This window comes from Rutidosis leptorrhynchoides, chromosome 7, assembly GCF_046630445.1.
Source record: "Rutidosis leptorrhynchoides isolate AG116_Rl617_1_P2 chromosome 7, CSIRO_AGI_Rlap_v1, whole genome shotgun sequence".
NCBI lineage: Eukaryota > Viridiplantae > Streptophyta > Magnoliopsida > Asterales > Asteraceae > Rutidosis > Rutidosis leptorrhynchoides.
In genome coordinates, this window is record NC_092339.1 from 135,548,310 (window position 1) to 135,567,234 (window position 18,925).

An 18,925-nucleotide genomic window follows, 5' to 3' on the forward strand; every position below is an offset into this window, starting at 1 on the left:
TTTTCTTAATTACCGGAGAATCAAATCTTATAAAGATTACGAAAATTTCCTTTAATTCCTTGAATTCCGAAAATCAACCGTGACTACGTCAAAAGTAAGACAAATCTTTATCCTTCACATTTCAATCTTTTACGATAGCTTCGTTTATACTCATCCTATCCATATTACCCAATGTTGATAAAACTCTATTTTTCAACTCATATTCATCATTCTTGTTGTAAATGATCAATCCTTAATTAATGAGTTGCTTAATTACGGATTGAGTGCAATAAGATTATGATGGAGGATGGGATGTTTGATGATTATTTTGGGCCCCGATGATCGTCTTTCACTTGTTCAATCAAGTGATCAACCACCCCGACCCGGTCTTGATTGTCAATTAGCATGATTCACCTTAGCGCAATGTAAAAGTCCCTTGGGCAAGATCACAAGTGGAAATCACAAAGGCTTAGGCAAATGGCAGAGAATCAACAACCCATAAATGAGAGGCCAAGCTCCCTATTTATAGTATTCAAAATATCCGCGGTCTGCGGATTGCATAACTATCCGCGGAATCTTAGCGGATTAAACCGCAGTCTTTTGTTAATGCGAAAACATAACTGTTGTACTTATTTTCAGCGAATATTCCCTAGCTTTGGATCATAGTTCACGTAATTCTGCTTTTGGCTTTTTAGCAAATAAAATATACATATACAATGCTATGTATATGATCAAGTCCCCCCAGTTTATTATGATACATATCGTGAAGCAGATGCATCATGATAAACTCTAAAAATTCGTAGTTATCGCAACCATTATTTCGCATTGAGTCATTTTCGCTTTAGCTTAGTTACCGTTACAGAAAAAAATTTACCGTTTTTATCCGTTATCTGAAACATTACCGTTTGAGTTTTCACAACGGATAATTAACACAAGCAATTGCAACCCGTACTTCACGTATATATATCGTGATCCATAATCACCATTTTCCCAATTGCTTCATCTTACACATTTCGCAATTATATAAATTCGCAATTAACGCTTACAAATTCTCAGACACAACTTATCCTTTCAATCAAAAATGAAGATTGACGAAGTAGATAGCAAGGTGGATCCCAAGGCTTTAATTACAAAGTTGCTAACAAGTCCGGAGTCCAAATCAATGGCATCCTCCGGTCACGAAATCAAACAGGAAAAATAACTTATTCCTGTTGTTGATTTGACGTCTAAATCCCCGTCAACTAAACCGAGCTCCCTAAATGACCCTTTCAAACACCACCATCATCTCAAAGCAAGAAGCTCAAACAGCAAGAGACTCCCTTATTCGATAATCCAATCTCATCGGATTATGAAGGGGGTCAGCAAACTGGTATAACGCAATCATTATTTTATGCGTATAACTTTCCCAACACGTTTGTTTTGCTATCACACTAATGTCGTTGTTTTGCAGGAGACTCACCTTTCAATCTACGTTACCCTAGCCCGCACTCTATGGAGCAAATTACAGAGCTATTCCGCACCCCACCGGACTCTTATGGTGTGCGGATCTATGGTCTATCGGGGTACACTTATGCCTCTGCTGCTGCTGCTCTTGACCAGCGCCAACAGATAAGTTAGCGATCCCCGGCGAGCTTCGCTGTGAATTCGCTAAACTTTCCACGCTGGATGCACATAATAGCTTTGTGCAAAATTTCTATATGTGCTTCAACTCGGCATATGACGTGATATGCCGTCAGGAACAATTTTTCAATGTTCTTGAGGCAGAACAGTTGAAGTACAATGCTGAGAAGGTTAAAGCTGAAGACAGCTAAAAACGCTGTGTTAACCTCTCCTATGAGCTCACGTGGCAAAAACCGCAGAGGATGACTTGAAACTGCAGGTGTCTGCTGCAGCTGAAAATGAAAAGAGCCTCTAAGCTACAATTTCTGCATTAAAAGAGGAGGTTTCAAAAGTCATTGTAGAGCGAGACAACGCTCTAGCTGCCTCTGCTTCTACGAAACTTGAGTTCACCCAACTCCGCCAACACTTACCGGAGTTTGCCAAAAAAGTTTTCAATTCGTGTCCTGTAAATGTTCAGTTTTCAACTTACGCAGCTGCTCTACGATTGCGCGAGAGAGTAGAGTTCTTGGATGAAATAGCTCCCCATTGCACCATACCAAATCCACTACCAACCGCAATTGAAGACCGTGTATGTTCACTTGCTGAAACGCGCGATGCAGTTGCTTCTGCGCAAGAAAGCATAGCGGACATTCCAATCCCTAAGGTTACTGCTATAAGTCAATAGGATGATGCTACTGCCAAAGACATCATTGAGCTTGACTTATCCAAGCTATAATTTTTTGTAAAGCTTAGCGCGCAGCTATCTCTGCGTAGTTATTAATGAAATTTCATATTTGCATATCTATTCACGAGTACACTTTATTTATATAGCGCTTTTATTAACAATATTCATAACACAGACTTGTCCTTTGCAATTTCCAACTTTTATTATTGTGCACATAATAAATGCGTACTTTTACGAAACAACCTGTATGCGTATAAATTTATACGTTATGAATCTCCTAATTTCGCCAAAACGATCCTTAGGCAATCAATTAGCATTGCGAAGCATCTAAGTATTGGCAAAATCAAACACTTAGGATATAAAATTCCTTTCGCAACAATTTTTCTGCAAAAGTGGGCAATTTCATCACTTTGCTCTCTAAACACTGCGAAATACCACAACATTATGAGACAAAGTATAAAAGATTTCATAGTCATTTGCATTTCACAATCAAACTTTTCGCGTACTCTTACAAGTGTCTATTTTGAAATTCCCACAGGCGTAATCAAGACTTGCAAAAATTAAAAACAAGAATACATACAAAGAATAGCAACTATAGGCCTTAAAGCCAATTCTGCACTTTATATATATACATCTGAGATTACATATAATTTTCACAAAGTTTTGCATAATATCGCTTTAATAAAACAGCGTGCCACGCATTAGGTAAAGTTCGCCCTTCCGTATCCGCGAGCTTATATGAACCTGCTGCATTAGTTGCCACAATTTGATAAGGGCCTTCCCAATCAGGACCCAATTTGCCAAGATTTTCTGCTCTGCTTGCCTCATTATTTCGCAGTACCCGTTCGCCTATATCAAAAGACAAAGCACGCACTCTTTTATTATAATACTTAGCAACTTGTTGTTTATTATTTGCTTCTCTGATAGCAGCCATTAACCTCCGCTCTTCGATGAAATTCAAATTTTAGCCCAACGCAGCGTCATTTGCTTCTTCCTCAAAGTTAGCAATTCTATGCGTTGGCACCAGTATTTCTGCGGGTATAACCAAACATGAACTGCTAATCGATTATTTTATTGCGTGAAACTGCAGTCTTTGCTGCAGCTGCTGCTGCAGCCTCACGGTTCTGTTTCTATATACTATCCTTAGTATTACGCAATGAAAAAGATTAATGTGATTAAGAATGATGATAACGATTGTATGATGTCAAGGTATTAAGGTTAATGGGGAATATGATAATGATACAAGATTTAAGATTTTATGATTATGATGATATTGATGGTAAGCATGATGATTGAGAAATTATGATGATGATTAGAGTTAGGTTATGATAATAATAAGATTATAAGATGAAGATTATGATAATGATGATTGATAAATGAAGAAGAAGAAGATAACAGATTAAATACGGGTTATATATAATTAAATCGTGATTTAATTCTGGAAATGCGAAATAGAGGAATGGTTGGGTTTGTTTTCGGGTTAGCAAGAGATCAAGGGTTCGAGCCCGGGCGAAGGCATATTTTTTTTGAAAGCCATCTTAAACACTTTTAAGGTAGTATTTTATTTCTATTTTATTATTATTATTATTAAAAGTATTCTTATTATTAAAATTATCATTTTTATTAAAAATTATCATTTTATTATCATTAAAAACTATCATTATTATTATTAGAGTTATCATTATTTTTATCATTATTATTTTATTATTACTATTATAATTATTTTTAACATTTATATTATTATTTTTACATTATTATTATTATTATCACTTTTATTATTACTAGTATCATTATTATTTTTATAAAAACCATATTATTATTATTATCAATATTACTACTAATATTATTATCATTACTACAATAAAAATTAGTCATATAAAAATATACTTAACTAAACTATATTAATATTTTTATTTATTTAAAGTATATAAAATAAATATATTAATTAAGTTATTAACAAAACATATAATTTATTAAGATAACATTTATATCACTAATAATACATAAATTTGTTCGATTACGATTATATGTGTTAATCGATATACAAATGATATAGGTTCGTGAATCCGAGGCCAACCCTACACTTGTTCAATGCCGTCATATGTAGTTTTACTACAAAATACAGTATAGTGAGTTTCATTACTCCCTTTTTAAATGCTTTTGCAATATATATTTTTGGGACTGAGAATACATGCGCTACTTTTATAACTGTTTTATGAAATAGACACAAGTAATCAAAACTACATTATATGGTTGAATGATCGAAGCCGAATATGCCCCTTTTTGCTTGGTAATCTAAGAATTAGTAAACCGATCTACTAATTGACGTGAATCCTAAAGATAGATCTATTGGGCCTAACGAACCTCATCCATGGTTGCGGATGCTTTAGTACTTCGATGTTGTTTTATCATGTCCGATGGATGTCCCGGAATGATAGGGGATATTCTTATATGCATCTTGTTAATGTCGGTTACCAGGTGTTCAATCCATATGAATGATTTTTGTCTCTATGCATGGGACGTATATTTATGAGAAATAAAAATAAAATCTTGTGGTCTATTAAAATGATGAAAATGATTGTTTATGATAAACTAATGAACTCACCAACCTTTTGGTTGACACTTGAAAGCATGTTTATTCTCAGGTATGAAAGAAATCTTCCGTTGTGCATTTGCTCATTTTAGAGATATTACTTGAAGTCCTTCATGACATATTTCAAAAGACGTTGCATTCGAGTCGTTGAGTTCATCAAGATTATTATTAAGTCAATTATAGTTTGATATATTATGAAATGGTATACATGCCGTCAACTTTCGATGTAATGAAAGTTTGTCTTTTTAAAAACGAATGCAATGTTTGTAAAATGTATCATATAGAGGTCAAGTACCTCGCGATGTAATCAACTATTGTGAATCGTTTATAATCGATATGAACGGGTCCCTTCACAAGGCTTATCATTGCAATCCATGGTCAATGTTGGGGCTCTACACTTCCTTGCTCTACATGCTACATGTACTTAGCCATCTATTCGTCAAATTATTTCTTCTTTACATAGTAATCAGTATGTGGATGATTCAAAATTAAGGCTTAACATCGGAAATGGCTCACAAGCAACATTCTGGTTCGATCCTTGGATCGAGGGCTGCATTTTAGCTACACGCTTCCCTCGATTGCATGCCCTTGACACCAATAAATTTTGCACAGTTTTTGCTCAGTTCGTAAATAACATTTGGTGTTTCTCATGGAGAAGAGCGCCTAGATCAGGCATTGAAGTTGATCAGCTTCGTTCTCTTATTGAGTTGCTACATCATGTTTCACTTTCTACTGGAAATGATTTGTGGGTCTGGGATGGGGATATTTATTCCGTTTCTGCTGTCCGAAAGCTGATTGATCAGCGAGATATTGCTCCTTTCACAATGTCATCGACATGGTATAAACAGGTCCCCATAAAGGTCAATGTATTTATTTGGAGATTGAGGCTTTTGAGGCTTCCATCAAAAGAAAATCTTTTGCACCGTGATATTGACATCGACGATCCAGGGTGCTGTTTGTGCAAAGAAAATTTTGAAGACGAACTGCATCTTTTTCTGCTTTGCGACACCTCTCGTCAAATCTGGTCTAAGATTGCTCAATGGGTCAATTTATCCATGCCTTCTTGGTCCACTTTCAATGACATGTGGTCATCTCGGGTAATAAGCAACTTATCATGAAGGTTATTGTCTTCTCGACCATGTGGCATATCTGGAAACTGCGCAATAGTATCATCTTCATGTTTTTGATTGTATTGTAGCAGAAGGGTTCAATTGGTTGTTTGCTAGATTTCAAAAGAAGAGATGTAATTGAAACACGTGATTACAGTCTCCTATGGACTCTTTGTAATTCTTTGTAATTGTTTTTTTCTAGCTTTTGCTAGAGTTTTAATAATATTATTCTGCCGTTCGAAAAAAAAATACCATACAAGATACTCTTTTGCAAATTAACTTTGAGGCTAGAAAGTTTTTCGAAGCATTTTCGTAAGTCGTTATCTAACACATAATAACTTATAACCTAGGGCAATACAATTCTACAAATCGATAATCCCTCCTTTCACAAATAGGATCAAATTAAACAAGTTTGATTTCAACCTCAAACTTATTATTCTAACAGGACAAACATTTATTTCACAGCTTGACAAGTACATATAGTGTATTATTAATTATTAATAATTATTGAAAAGAACCCCGAGGACTTAAATTTCGTTCATGATTAATGAATTTTATAATTTTAAATTAATTGCGAGAGTTACCTTTAGGAAATTCGGGCATCACACATATATATGAACAATTAATTTCGTCATATCTTATTTTAGGAAATCATATGGGACGGTGATGATGAGAAGAAGATGATAATTTTAACAGATAACATGTTTTTAGTGAGCATTTTCCATTCAACTGGTTCTTCTTCTTTGTTGGATTTGAAATCAACCGATTCAATTGAAAATTATAAGAAGAAAGAAATTGTAGCTCCGGTCATGAGCAACGGCGGAGATACGACCCGAAAATCGAAGAAAATCTATTTTCTCTCCTATGTACTACGACGACTTAGAATCAATTTATCACTATATATATATACCTTTCCTCTAGTTCTTTTTTGACAAAATTGCTGAAATGGTCCTTGTGGTTTGTACCAAAATGCTGATTTAGTCCATGTGGTTTATTTTTGATGGATTTCGCCCTCATGGTATGCAAATGTTGTTGATTTCGTCCCTCACACTAACAACCGTTAAAAAACTCCGTTAAATAAGGTCACCTGCTATGCACATGAGGGTATTTTAGTCATTTTTCGTTATTCCTTTGATAACCTTAAAATCATCTCTTCCCTTTTTCTTCACTAACCCAAAATTATAAACCCTAAATTTAAAATCTTCATATTCCCTATCCTTTTATAATCTTCATCTTCCCCATTTATCCAATGTTTAAAATGTACATTCCTTCCAAATATATATCCAAAATACGCAGCACAAATCATAATTTAAACATTGATGGTTGCAAAAAAAAAAAAAAAAAATTTAAATAAATAAATAACTATTTAATCACAAACATATGTTGAATTTAATTACAAATGAAACGAAGATACAGACAATCCATTATGCCCTCATTTTTATTTTCATGTGCTCCTATTTTCTTAAATATATACAATTCACTATTTTAACAAATCTTAAACCAACAGCAACGACAGTTGCAAGAAAGAAACAAAGTTAAAATCTAGATGAATTTAGACACTGATTTAAAAACAAAAAAAAAGTTGATTCAAATGTTACTCCTAACACTCGAAAGTTAAATCCAGGACCTAAAAACAAATGAATAATTCTAATTATGAGTTTTAATTTATGAAACAAACTTTTGACTTTTTTGTTAACAACTTTGACGCACGAATTAAAGATCAAACCAAGGAATTACGACCTGAAATTTGTAGAAATATTCCCTAAATGATTGTGAACACCTCTACAATTTTAGTTTTCACTGAATGTGAGTGGATTGTACCGCCGACCTACGCCGTTCATCTGATGTTATTTGGTGATTTGATGATCAAAAGAAGATGATAAAAGGACGTTTTGCCCTCATGTGTGGTATGTGACTGAAGTTAACGGAACTTTTTAACGTCCGTCAGTCAGGGGGACAAAATCAGCAACATTTTGAAATCATGGGGACGGAATCCATAAAAAAAACCACAAGGACTAAAATAGCATTTTGATACAAACTACAAGGATCATTTCAACAATTTTATCTTATTTTTTCAATTGTAGGATAACCCGAAAGGGGTTGTGGGTTTTATTTTCTATCAATTGAGGCCCTCCCTTCACAATCCACATGATCTACAGGGTTCATAACTACTCCTGTTACTACATGGTGCTTACTTGGTAAATACTCACCTAGTTAACACTTAGATCCTCATTAAATGAATTGTAATTACAATTGAATTCGGGAATAAATTTAAGGAGAATGAATTGTTTGATTCTATTAGATATTTTTCATTTGTTTGATTTTCTAATAGATGTAAATGTGATATCTTTGGATTAATTGGCTTTCAATGCCATTGTAAATAAAATTTGCCATTCAAAAAAATAAAAAACAAATATTTGTTAATATTAATATTAATTAATATATGCTTTAAAGTTGAAAATATCATAAAAATGAAAATAAGGGGGGTTCTCATTACAATTACAAAAGAAAATAATGTGACCGAAGTTCACTTGTTACATTTTTACTTTTACTTTATCTTTAAAATACAGAGAATTTGGGTGATAAACATGTTGCTTTCAATCACCATAAATAAACATATACAATAAGTATTTCAAGAAAAGACAACGAGAAGTATCCGATGTCAACAACTTACCTTAAAAAGAAAAAAAGAAAAAAAAAAAGACACGCAAAAATGTTGATATAGTAAATCAGACGCAATAAGTTATCCTTCATATAACTTTGTTTATTTGTGCGTCCAAATAGGTGGTAATGAGATTGCAAATGAAACACATATCTCATCAACAACGTCGTTCAACTTGATTGATGATGATGTGTATGTTGATGTCGTAAACACTATTGCTTGTTACCAACCTTAAGTACATATTAGTCGATCTGTTAGCTGAATTAGAGAAGGGAAGGCCGGCATTCGCACTTATATTTGCCTACTACAAATGAGTCTACGGTTATGATGTTACACAAAATTATAAATTATAAAAAAGAAGAAAAGAAGTGAGGAAGCTAGGGAGATGGAAACCTTGGGTAAACACTAAACAGCAACAACTATGAAAAAACAACACCACCATATGACTTGTGGATATGCTCAACCTGCGTGTAAAAAGGCCACGGATATTAAAGCATTTTATCATAAACCTTGGTGTGGAAAGGTCTGATTTTTCAGTTTATCAAAGGATCAAATGCTAAATTTTTTTATTTATTTTGGAAGGCCCTAGGTCTTCTTTGAAGATTCTCAAACATCCAATCACTATGCCACCTCTTGGGGTTCAAATGCTAAAAAATATTAATAGGGAAAGTTCCCAGTCAATTGTATATGATACCTCGGAGATATCAAATCCACTTTAAAACCAAGTCAATATACCTTTCCACAGCCTGAAAGTTTTGTTCTATAAAAACAATTCCACATACCTTGGAGATATTAGATTTGGGGAAAAGATAAAGAACTCTGAAATCTTCCATTCCCTTGATGGTGTAGCCTGACCCAATATGGATACAATTTTGGGATGTCAACCACATATGACCTAGCACTTGACAGATTCCTTCTTTGACATCTTGACGGAAACTTCAGTAGCCTTTAAAGAAAGGGGAATTCACAATAGTGATAGACCCATAAGATATATATGATAATTTGATTAATTACTCAAAATCTATTTATTTTATATGATACAACTACTATGAAGTTATTGAAATTAAAATACATATGAAAGAAAGAAATGGCTGCAACTTTGCATGCAACATTGCATGAGCTAAAATGGATCCAGTAAGCAACGCAACCTGTATATACAAGCAACATGTTAATTCGTACTCCAAGAGTAAGTTAATCCAATTGCGTTGCTGAAATCACAAATTTAGCAGGTATATGAAGCAAAAATGCTTTTTGGTTATTCAAAAAGTTTTAAATTTAATCCATGGCATTCCATTTAGGCCAACAGTCAATTTATTTATTTCATTACACAATATGTAGCATAGAGGTGGCAATTTTAAGATATATCCTTATTATTATCAACTCAAATGTAGTAATAATAATAATACCTTAGAAGCCCATATAAATGTGCTGATTGCTGTAACTTCACTTAGACTAATCACCTTATATGGCTGCTGCAGTGCGATGTTTGGGACTCAATTTCCTACAACTTTTGGTTGCTTTACAACCTGCCAACTTTATAACATTCAACATAAGAATTTTCTTACCAGTATATGTGAACGTAAGGTAGGAGTCCACTTCTCATTATATGGCACCTTTTAAATGAAGCACTATTTTCCAAGGCATACTATAAAGACCTTTCGTACACAAATTCTCAACTAGGAATAGTGATTCTCACTATATCGGAGACTGTCCTATGTCGTTGAAAAATTTGCTGAATCAAATAAAAGAACTTATGAATGTAAAATGTTGAAAATGTGATTCTAAAATTAGTGGGCATAAATGAAAGGTATGACAATAGTTTCTTAAAAGTGATTTGTGAAAAACTTTACATATCAAAATAAAAAACTAGATTTTTTCAAAGTCTAATTGATCACTTAATGTTATGTAGAAAGACCATTGGCCCTGGTTTAAGTACCGAGTGGTTTAACAGGTCTGGATTCAACCCCGGTTATGGAGTTAAGATAAACACTTGGAATTCTTTGGCGATGTAAGTGACACTATCTCAAATGACATCTCCGGCAATGCGCTCAACAATGGATACACACTCGTAATTGTACGTAGGTATCTAATTGGATTATGAAGATAAACAAATCCAACTATCGCAAGCAAAGTACAATTTTGGGCAAGACTGTGATTCAAGTAGTGGATTTGAACCTGGGGTCATGAGATACGAATGTTTTAAAGTTGCTGAACTTAATAAGAAATTTAATTCGTCACAGAGTTACAACTTTTGAGGAACACACTCATTTAGTAGACGGGTTCGGTCGGAATCTCAAGAAACTTGAGAAAGAGTTGCATTATCTTTTCCCCAATATGCTACACAATATTCATACAGAATCAAACTTCTTGTGCCGTATAAAGATCTTGTAACATACTGAAGAAAAGATAAGGCAACTCTTTCTAAAGTTCCTCAAGATTCCAATCGAGCCCTCTCTACTAGATGACCGTGTTCCTCAAAAATTGTAACTCGATAACGGATTAAGTTTTTTTTATGAACTTCATTCGCTATAAAACATTCGTATTTGGGACCCCAGGTTTGAATCCACTACTTGAATCACGATGTTGCACACATTTGTAATTTGCTTGCGATAGTTAAAGTTGTTTATTTTCATAATCGAATTAGATACTCACGTACAATTACAGATTTTCTTTATATTGTTGAATGCATTGCTAAGGTGTCATTTTAGATAGTATCACTAGTTACATACTTACATCGCAGAAAAATTTCAACTGTTTATCCCAACTTCATAACCAAGTTGAATAAGACCCACTTGAAACACTTGGAATTCTTTGGCGATGTAAGTGACACTATCTCAAATGACATCTCCGGCAATGCGCTCAGCAATGGATACACATTCGTAATTGTACGTAGGTATCTAATTGGATTATGAAGATAAACAAATCCAACTATCGCAAGCAAAGTACAATTTTGGGCAAGACTGTAATTCAAGTAGTGGATTTGAACCTGGGGTCATGAGATATGAATGTTTTAAAGTTGCTGAAGTTAATAAGAAATTTAATTCGTCACAGAGTTACAACTTTTGAGGAACACACTCATTTAGTAGACGGGTTCGGTTGGAATCTCAAGAAAATTGAAAAAGAGTTGCATTATCTTTTCCCCAATATGCTACACAGTATTCATACAGAATCAAACTTCTTGTGCCGTATAAAGATCTTGTAACATACTGAAGAAAAGATAAGGCAACTCTTTCTAAAGTTCCTCAAGATTCCAATCGAGCCCTTCTACTAGATGACGGTGTTCCTCAAAAATTGTAACTCGATAACGGATTAAGTTTTTTTTATGAACTTCAGTCGCTATAAAACATTCATATTTGGGACCCCAGGTTTGAATCCACTACTTGAATCACGATGTTGCACACATTTGTAATTTGCTTACGATAGTTAAAGTTGTTTATTTTCATAATCGAATTAGATACCCACGTACAATTACAGATTTTCTTTATATTGTTGAATGCATTGCTAAGGTGTCATTTGAGATAGTATCACTAGTTACATACTTACATCGCAGAAAAATTTCAACTGTTTATCCCAACTTCATAACCAAGTTGAATAAGACCCACTTGAAACACTTGGAATTCTTTGGCGATGTAAGTGACGCTATCTCAAATGACATCTCCGGCAATGCGCTCAGCAATGGATACACATTCGTAATTGTACGTAGGTATCTAATTGGATTATGAAGATAAACAAATCCAACTATCGCAAGCAAAGTACAATTTTGGGCAAGACTGTGATTCAAGTAGTGGATTTGAACCTGGGGTCATGAGATACGAATGTTTTAAAGTTGCTGAAGTTAATAAGAAATTTAATTCGTCACAGAGTTACAACTTTTGAGGAACACACTCATTTAGTAGACGGGTTCGGTTGGAATCTCAAGAAAATTGAAAAAGAGTTGCATTATCTTTTCCCCAATATGCTACACAGTATTCATACAGAATCAAACTTCTTGTGCCGTATAAAGATCTTGTAACATACTGAAGAAAAGATTAGGTAACTCTTTCTAAAGTTCCTCAAGATTCCAATCGAGCCCTTCTACTAGATGACGGTGTTCCTCAAAAATTGTAACTCGATAACGGATTAAGTTTTTTTTATGAACTTCAGTCGCTATAAAACATTCGTATTTGGGACCCCAGGTTTGAATCCACTACTTGAATCACGATGTTGCACACATTTGTAATTTGCTTGCGATAGTTAAAGTTGTTTATTTTCATAATCGAATTAGATACCCACGTACAATTACAGATTTTCTTTATATTGTTGAATGCATTGCTAAGGTGTCATTTGAGATAGTATCACTAGTTACATACTTACATCGCAAAAAAATTTCAACTGTTTATCCCAACTTCATAACCAAGTTGAATAAGACCCACTTGAAACACTTGGAATTCTTTGGCGATGTAAGTGACACTATCTCAAATGACATCTCCGGCAATGCGCTCAGCAATGGATACACATTCGTAATTGTACGTAGGTATCTAATTGGATTATGAAGATAAACAAATCCAACTATCGCAAGCAAAGTACAATTTTGGGCAAGACTGTGATTCAAGTAGTGGATTTGAACCTGGGGTCATGAGATACGAATGTTTTAAAGTTGCTGAAGTTAATAAGAAATTTAATTCGTCACAGAGTTACAACTTTTGAGGAACACACTCATTTAGTAGACGGGTTCGGTTGGAATCTCAAGAAAATTGAAAAAGAGTTGCATTATCTTTTCCCCAATATGCTACACAGTATTCATACAGAATCAAACTTCTTGTGCCGTATAAAGATCTTGTAACATACTGAAGAAAAGATTAGGTAACTCTTTCTAAAGTTCCTCAAGATTCCAATCGAGCCCTTCTACTAGATGACGGTGTTCCTCAAAAATTGTAACTCGATAACGGATTAAGTTTTTTTATGAACTTCAGTCGCTATAAAACATTCGTATTTGGGACCCCAGGTTTGAATCCACTACTTGAATCACGATGTTGCACACATTTGTAATTTGCTTGCGATAGTTAAAGTTGTTTATTTTCATAATCGAATTAGATACCCACGTACAATTACAGATTTTCTTTATATTGTTGAATGCATTGCTAAGGTGTCATTTGAGATAGTATCACTAGTTACATACTTACATCGCAGAAAAATTTCAACTGTTTATCCCAACTTCATATTATCCCAACTTCTTAACCAAGTTGAATAAGACCCACTTAAACAAATCAATATCAAAATCAATGTCAATGGTCTTTCTAATAACATTAAGTGAACAATTAGATTTTGAAAAAAAAAAAATAAGTTTTTAAATTTTGTATATGTAAAATTTTTTACAAGTCATTCTTAAAAAACTATTTAAAAAAACTATTTATCATACTTCTCATTTAAGTCCAACAAATTTAGAATCACATTTTGAACTTCTTACATTCTTAAAATCTTTATTTGATTCACGGATAATGTTGTAGGGCCGTCTCTGATATACTAGGCACCACTATTATAGCAATGGAGAGATAACCGCCCAAGATCTAAGAGGTCTCAATCTAGTAAGTAGAGAAAAAGAGAACATATCAGTATTAATTAAAAATATACATTTTCAAGATCTAGAATTAATACAAAGGAGAAAAACAGAAACAAATCAGTAATAATAAATAAATAAAAAAACAAAAAAAAAACATTTTCAAGATCTAGAAAACTAATAAAAAGACGACAAACATAAACAAATCAGTATTAATAAAAAAGATACATTTGCAAGACTTCAATGAATGATTTAGTAAACAAGATCTAGAATTAATACAAAGGAGAAAAACAGAAACAAATCAGTAATAATAATTAAAAAAAAAAACATTTTCAAGATCTAGAAAACTAATAAAAAGACGAAAAACATAAACAAATCAGTATTAATAAAAAAGATACATTTGCAAGACTTCAATGAATGATTTAGTAAACAAGGAAGTTTAAATCAGAAATGGACCTTTAATTCTGTTCTAAATCGTAGATCTAAAAAAAAAGATGACCCGTCGTTGTTAGTTGAAGAGATCTAAACGAGAACGTCCGTGCAAATCAGAAGCATCCATCGCCGTCCGGTCAGTCTCTTCTCCGGCGAAATAGCAGAAACAGATGGCGTTCAAGGTCTCTAAATCCTAGATCTAAAAAAAGGAAACCATTGCTCATAAAAAGCGGCCGAGTTCATGGTTTGATAGTCCATTTGATTTATGATACTAGAGTACTGTATGATTTTAGAATGGACCTATTTTGTCATGGATACTATTGTTGAATAAACCTACACACACCACTGCGTGTTTTATGGTTAAAAACTAGTGGGCGACCTGGCTTTGCGCCGGTTTTTCACCCTTGATTAACATTAATTACATAGCTAATTATTGAGAAAGTAATTATTTATCATTTTTTCGTTTTGTCGAGGAAGGATCAAAAATAGTTATGTGATTGATTTGTAATAAGCGTGAAAGTAATTATGCAACATTTTTTGTTTTACTTTTCGTCTTGTCGAGAGAAAAGATCCAAATGCTCAATCAATAAAGTGAGACGTACGATTGATAAAAACTATATATAATATATATATGTGTATATATATATATATATATATATAATAACAATAAAACAGTTATTAAAAAATGAATTACATAGTTAAATTATAATAAGGAAAAAAGTTAAAAAATAATAAAGTGGAAAATTATGTGATTGATTTAATAATAATAATAATAATAATAATAATAATAATAATAATAATAATAATAATAATAATAATAATAATAATAATAATAATAATAATAATAATAATAATAATAGTAGTACTCATTGATTTAAACAATGAATAGTTATAGTTATTAGTTAGTGAAAATTGTGTGAGCGATTTATAATGAATGAGAAGTTTTATGGGAAAATTATGAAATGTGAAAAGTTTGTGACAAGTTTATCAAAACTATGAAATTAAATTTTATAAAGAATGTGGTTGAATTGTAAAAAATAAAGAGTTAAGGGAAAGTTTGTGAAACTTCTAAAGTTTCCTATTCACTTTCACTCACTCTTTTAGATACATAGATATAAATATATGCATCCACCAAACATACATACATACATACATACATACATACATATATATATATATATATATATATATATATATATATATAATCAAGAGGGAAGCACTTTTTTGGAGGGAAGGGGAAGCAAATTATTTTTTTTTATTTTTTCGTTTTTTGAAAAAACTTTGTTCACAAACATTATAGATTAGATGAAAATATGAACATTTAAAAAAGACACTGTGTGATGAATGTCAATATTTTGGCGGGAAAACGCTCGAAGAAAAAAATAAAAACATTCAATGCATTGAATGTTTTACTGTTGAGTTTATTTGCATCGTTTTATTTTCATCTTTTGTGAAGTGTTTTTTTCGAATTTAGCCCGATTTAGAGTTTAAGGTTTAGGGTTTTGGGTTTTCGGGTTTACTCCGTAAACCCTCAACCCAAAACCCAAGTAAACCCTCAATCCAAAACCCTAAACCCTAAACTCTAAACCGTTCGTGTTAAAATATTCAATCTAAACCCTAATTTCTAAACCCTAAACCCTAATTTCTAAACCATAATAGCTAAACCCTAATTTATAACCCCCTAATTTCTAAACCCTAATTTCTAACCTCTTAAAAAAAACTCAGCAGCAAAACATTCAATGCATTGAATGTTTTTATTTTTTTCTTCGAACGTTTTCCCGCCAAAATAATGACATTCATCACAAAGTGTCTTTTTTAAATGTTCATATTTTCATCTAATCTATAATGTTTGTGAACAAAGTTTTTTCAAAAACGAAAAAAAATTACTTCCCCCCACTTCCCCCCAAAAAAGTGCTTCCCTCTTGATTATATATATATATATATATATATATATATATATATATAGTTAAAATACAATGCAAATTTGGTATTATAAAATATGGAATTAGTAGATGTATATATGTAAAATATCTAGATATTAATATGTATAAGAAAATATCTAGAATTGAGAATATGGTAGGAAAAATCTAGAAATTTGTATATGATAGGAAAAATTTAGATATTTGTATGTGTAGAAAATATCTAGATATTTATTCATGGAAATATCTAGTTTCTAGAATGTTCCATGGGGTAGTATAAATATAGGTGGTGGGTTCATTTGTGCAAGGTGTGAGTAAGTTGCAAGAGTGAAGTAAAGTTGTGAGAGTTGTGAGGAAGTAAGAAGAGTGTGAGTGTGACGCCCCGTACTAAATCAACATGTACGGACCATCAACAACAGGATCATTACAAGGTCAAACACTATATGCGTTTTCAAAACAAGTTTGCATTCATGATAAAAGGTGACGTCATAACCAACGTCGAATGTTTTACATCAAAAGTATGCTTCTATGAACGGAAGCAAAGATAATAGTACGTGACCCTTAGGTCGTTACAAATCATAGTTCAAAAGTATTAAAGTTATGAATGCAAGATAAACAGTTCATGCGGTGATAACTCTAGAGCAGCGGGTGTCTACAGCAAGACTAGTACACAGCGGAAGCTGTAACGACCCGGAAATTTCCGACCAAATTTAAACCTTAATCTTTATATGTTCCGATATGATAAGCAAAAACCTTAATGTTGAGTCTAGAAAGTCTGAAATCTATATTTGGATGATTAGTTACCCTTTTGACTAAGCCTAACGATTCACGAACATCTATGTGTATATACGATACATATTTATTAATCAATAGCGTTAGCAAGGTGTTAGATATGTGATACTAGGTTTTGATATAAGATTACTACATACATCGGAGAGAATAAAAGATAATATAATTTTATAAATTTCTAAAACTGCCTTTGTCAAATTATTAATGAGTTATTTTAATAAGATTAAAGGTTTTAACGTTATCTAAAAATTTGAGATTTATCTGAAAGACTTTTATCCGGTACTGTTTAGCAATGGATCACGATATAATACTCCGTGTGACTGTCGGTACATAATAAATATAGGAGGCTGCTAGATTATTTTTCTTTCACACGTGTTCACCTTAAATTGATTACTTAAATTATAAAGTAGTTGAACTGTAAACATGTGATTAATGGTTCCCTTTTATTCATCTATTAAGACTTATATATATATATATGCTTTATACAAATATACATAAACAATTCATATGTTCTCCTCTTCCTCTTGCTAGTTGACAATCTATCACCACCATACTACCCACCTGAACACCTCGCCATCACCACTTAAACCCGTAATCCATGATTAATGGATCATAACAATCGCCACCACCTCAAACAACCCACCATCGATTACCTTCAATCTACAACTAGCCTTCGATCACTATAACCATTCTACCATGATCATCGTGATCCACCACCAACCAAACCAATCGTAAACTGTTCACCATTTTATGCTATCGGTTTCCTTCTGTTCCTGATTCTCTTTTGCTCGAAAACAGTCACCAACATCTCCTATTTTCGATATTGCTGCAACCTTCGAAATCCAAGACAACGGGTCACCACCCTAATCATCATCTTTCTCCTTTCCTTCTTCTTTATAACAACTAGCCTCCACACCACCATAACCGGCGGCCACCACAACCACTTCAATTCGCCATCAATCACGACCACTTCTCTCTCTATATACCTCTCTCTCCTATTCTTTTCCGTAAAACCATCATCACCATAACCACCATTAAAAACCCTACGAACTTACCATCTAATCTGCACCTGTTTTCGATAACCACGACCCCACAATCAAACTGTTACGGTCTTCAACCACTTACAATTATCGCATCTGGTATACAAACGTGAACCATTGGCCGGTCTGTAGCTATACTTCGAACCGCAGCTGCAGCCTCTTTATTATTATTTTTTTTTACGAGATAACAGTAAAATAGATGATGAGGTTTGATAATGATAGAATTAGCTGTAAAGGGGATGCGTATAATTCCCCCTTGTTAAAGTGTCGGCTGCGTTTTTTTTAAAAGAATTAAAAACCGTAACAGGTTTAAGATATTGATATGTTGGGCTTTCTAATCGGGTTACATAATTGTGGGCTTGTGGAGTTTAAATAACTGGGCCTAGAGAGTTGGATTGCTAATCGAAAAACAGACCCATTAAATGAAATAAAAACGTGAATTGGAAACAGAAACGTGGACAGACAGATGGTTAGGGGGTTTGATTGATTAGCGAGAGGTCGCGGGTTCGAGTCCCGTCTGGAACTTTTCTTTTTAGAAAAACATTTTAGAAGGGTATACACTTTATTTCTCTTTTCCCTTAT

General features: G+C 33.2%; 1 long non-coding RNA gene across 5 annotated transcripts; it reads right to left on the bottom strand.

Moving 5' to 3' along the window:
- Nucleotides 1–8,585: 8,585 nt before the first annotated feature.
- On the bottom strand, nucleotides 8,586–14,857 carry LOC139857708 (uncharacterized). 5 transcript variants are annotated; one of them, XR_011762643.1, is made up of 5 exons: nucleotides 14,620–14,857; nucleotides 10,034–14,188; nucleotides 9,410–9,775; nucleotides 9,021–9,091; nucleotides 8,586–8,931 (listed from the first exon to the last, which is right to left on the bottom strand). It is a non-coding gene; the product is annotated as an uncharacterized lncRNA (long non-coding RNA). The 5 variants fall into 5 exon arrangements; XR_011762644.1 differs by lacking the exon at nucleotides 14,620–14,857 and having other exon boundaries at nucleotides 10,034–10,359; nucleotides 14,074–14,303; XR_011762646.1 differs by lacking the exon at nucleotides 14,620–14,857 and having other exon boundaries at nucleotides 9,410–9,573; nucleotides 9,700–9,775; nucleotides 10,034–14,303.
- Between the last annotated feature and the right edge of the window lie 4,068 nt (nucleotides 14,858–18,925).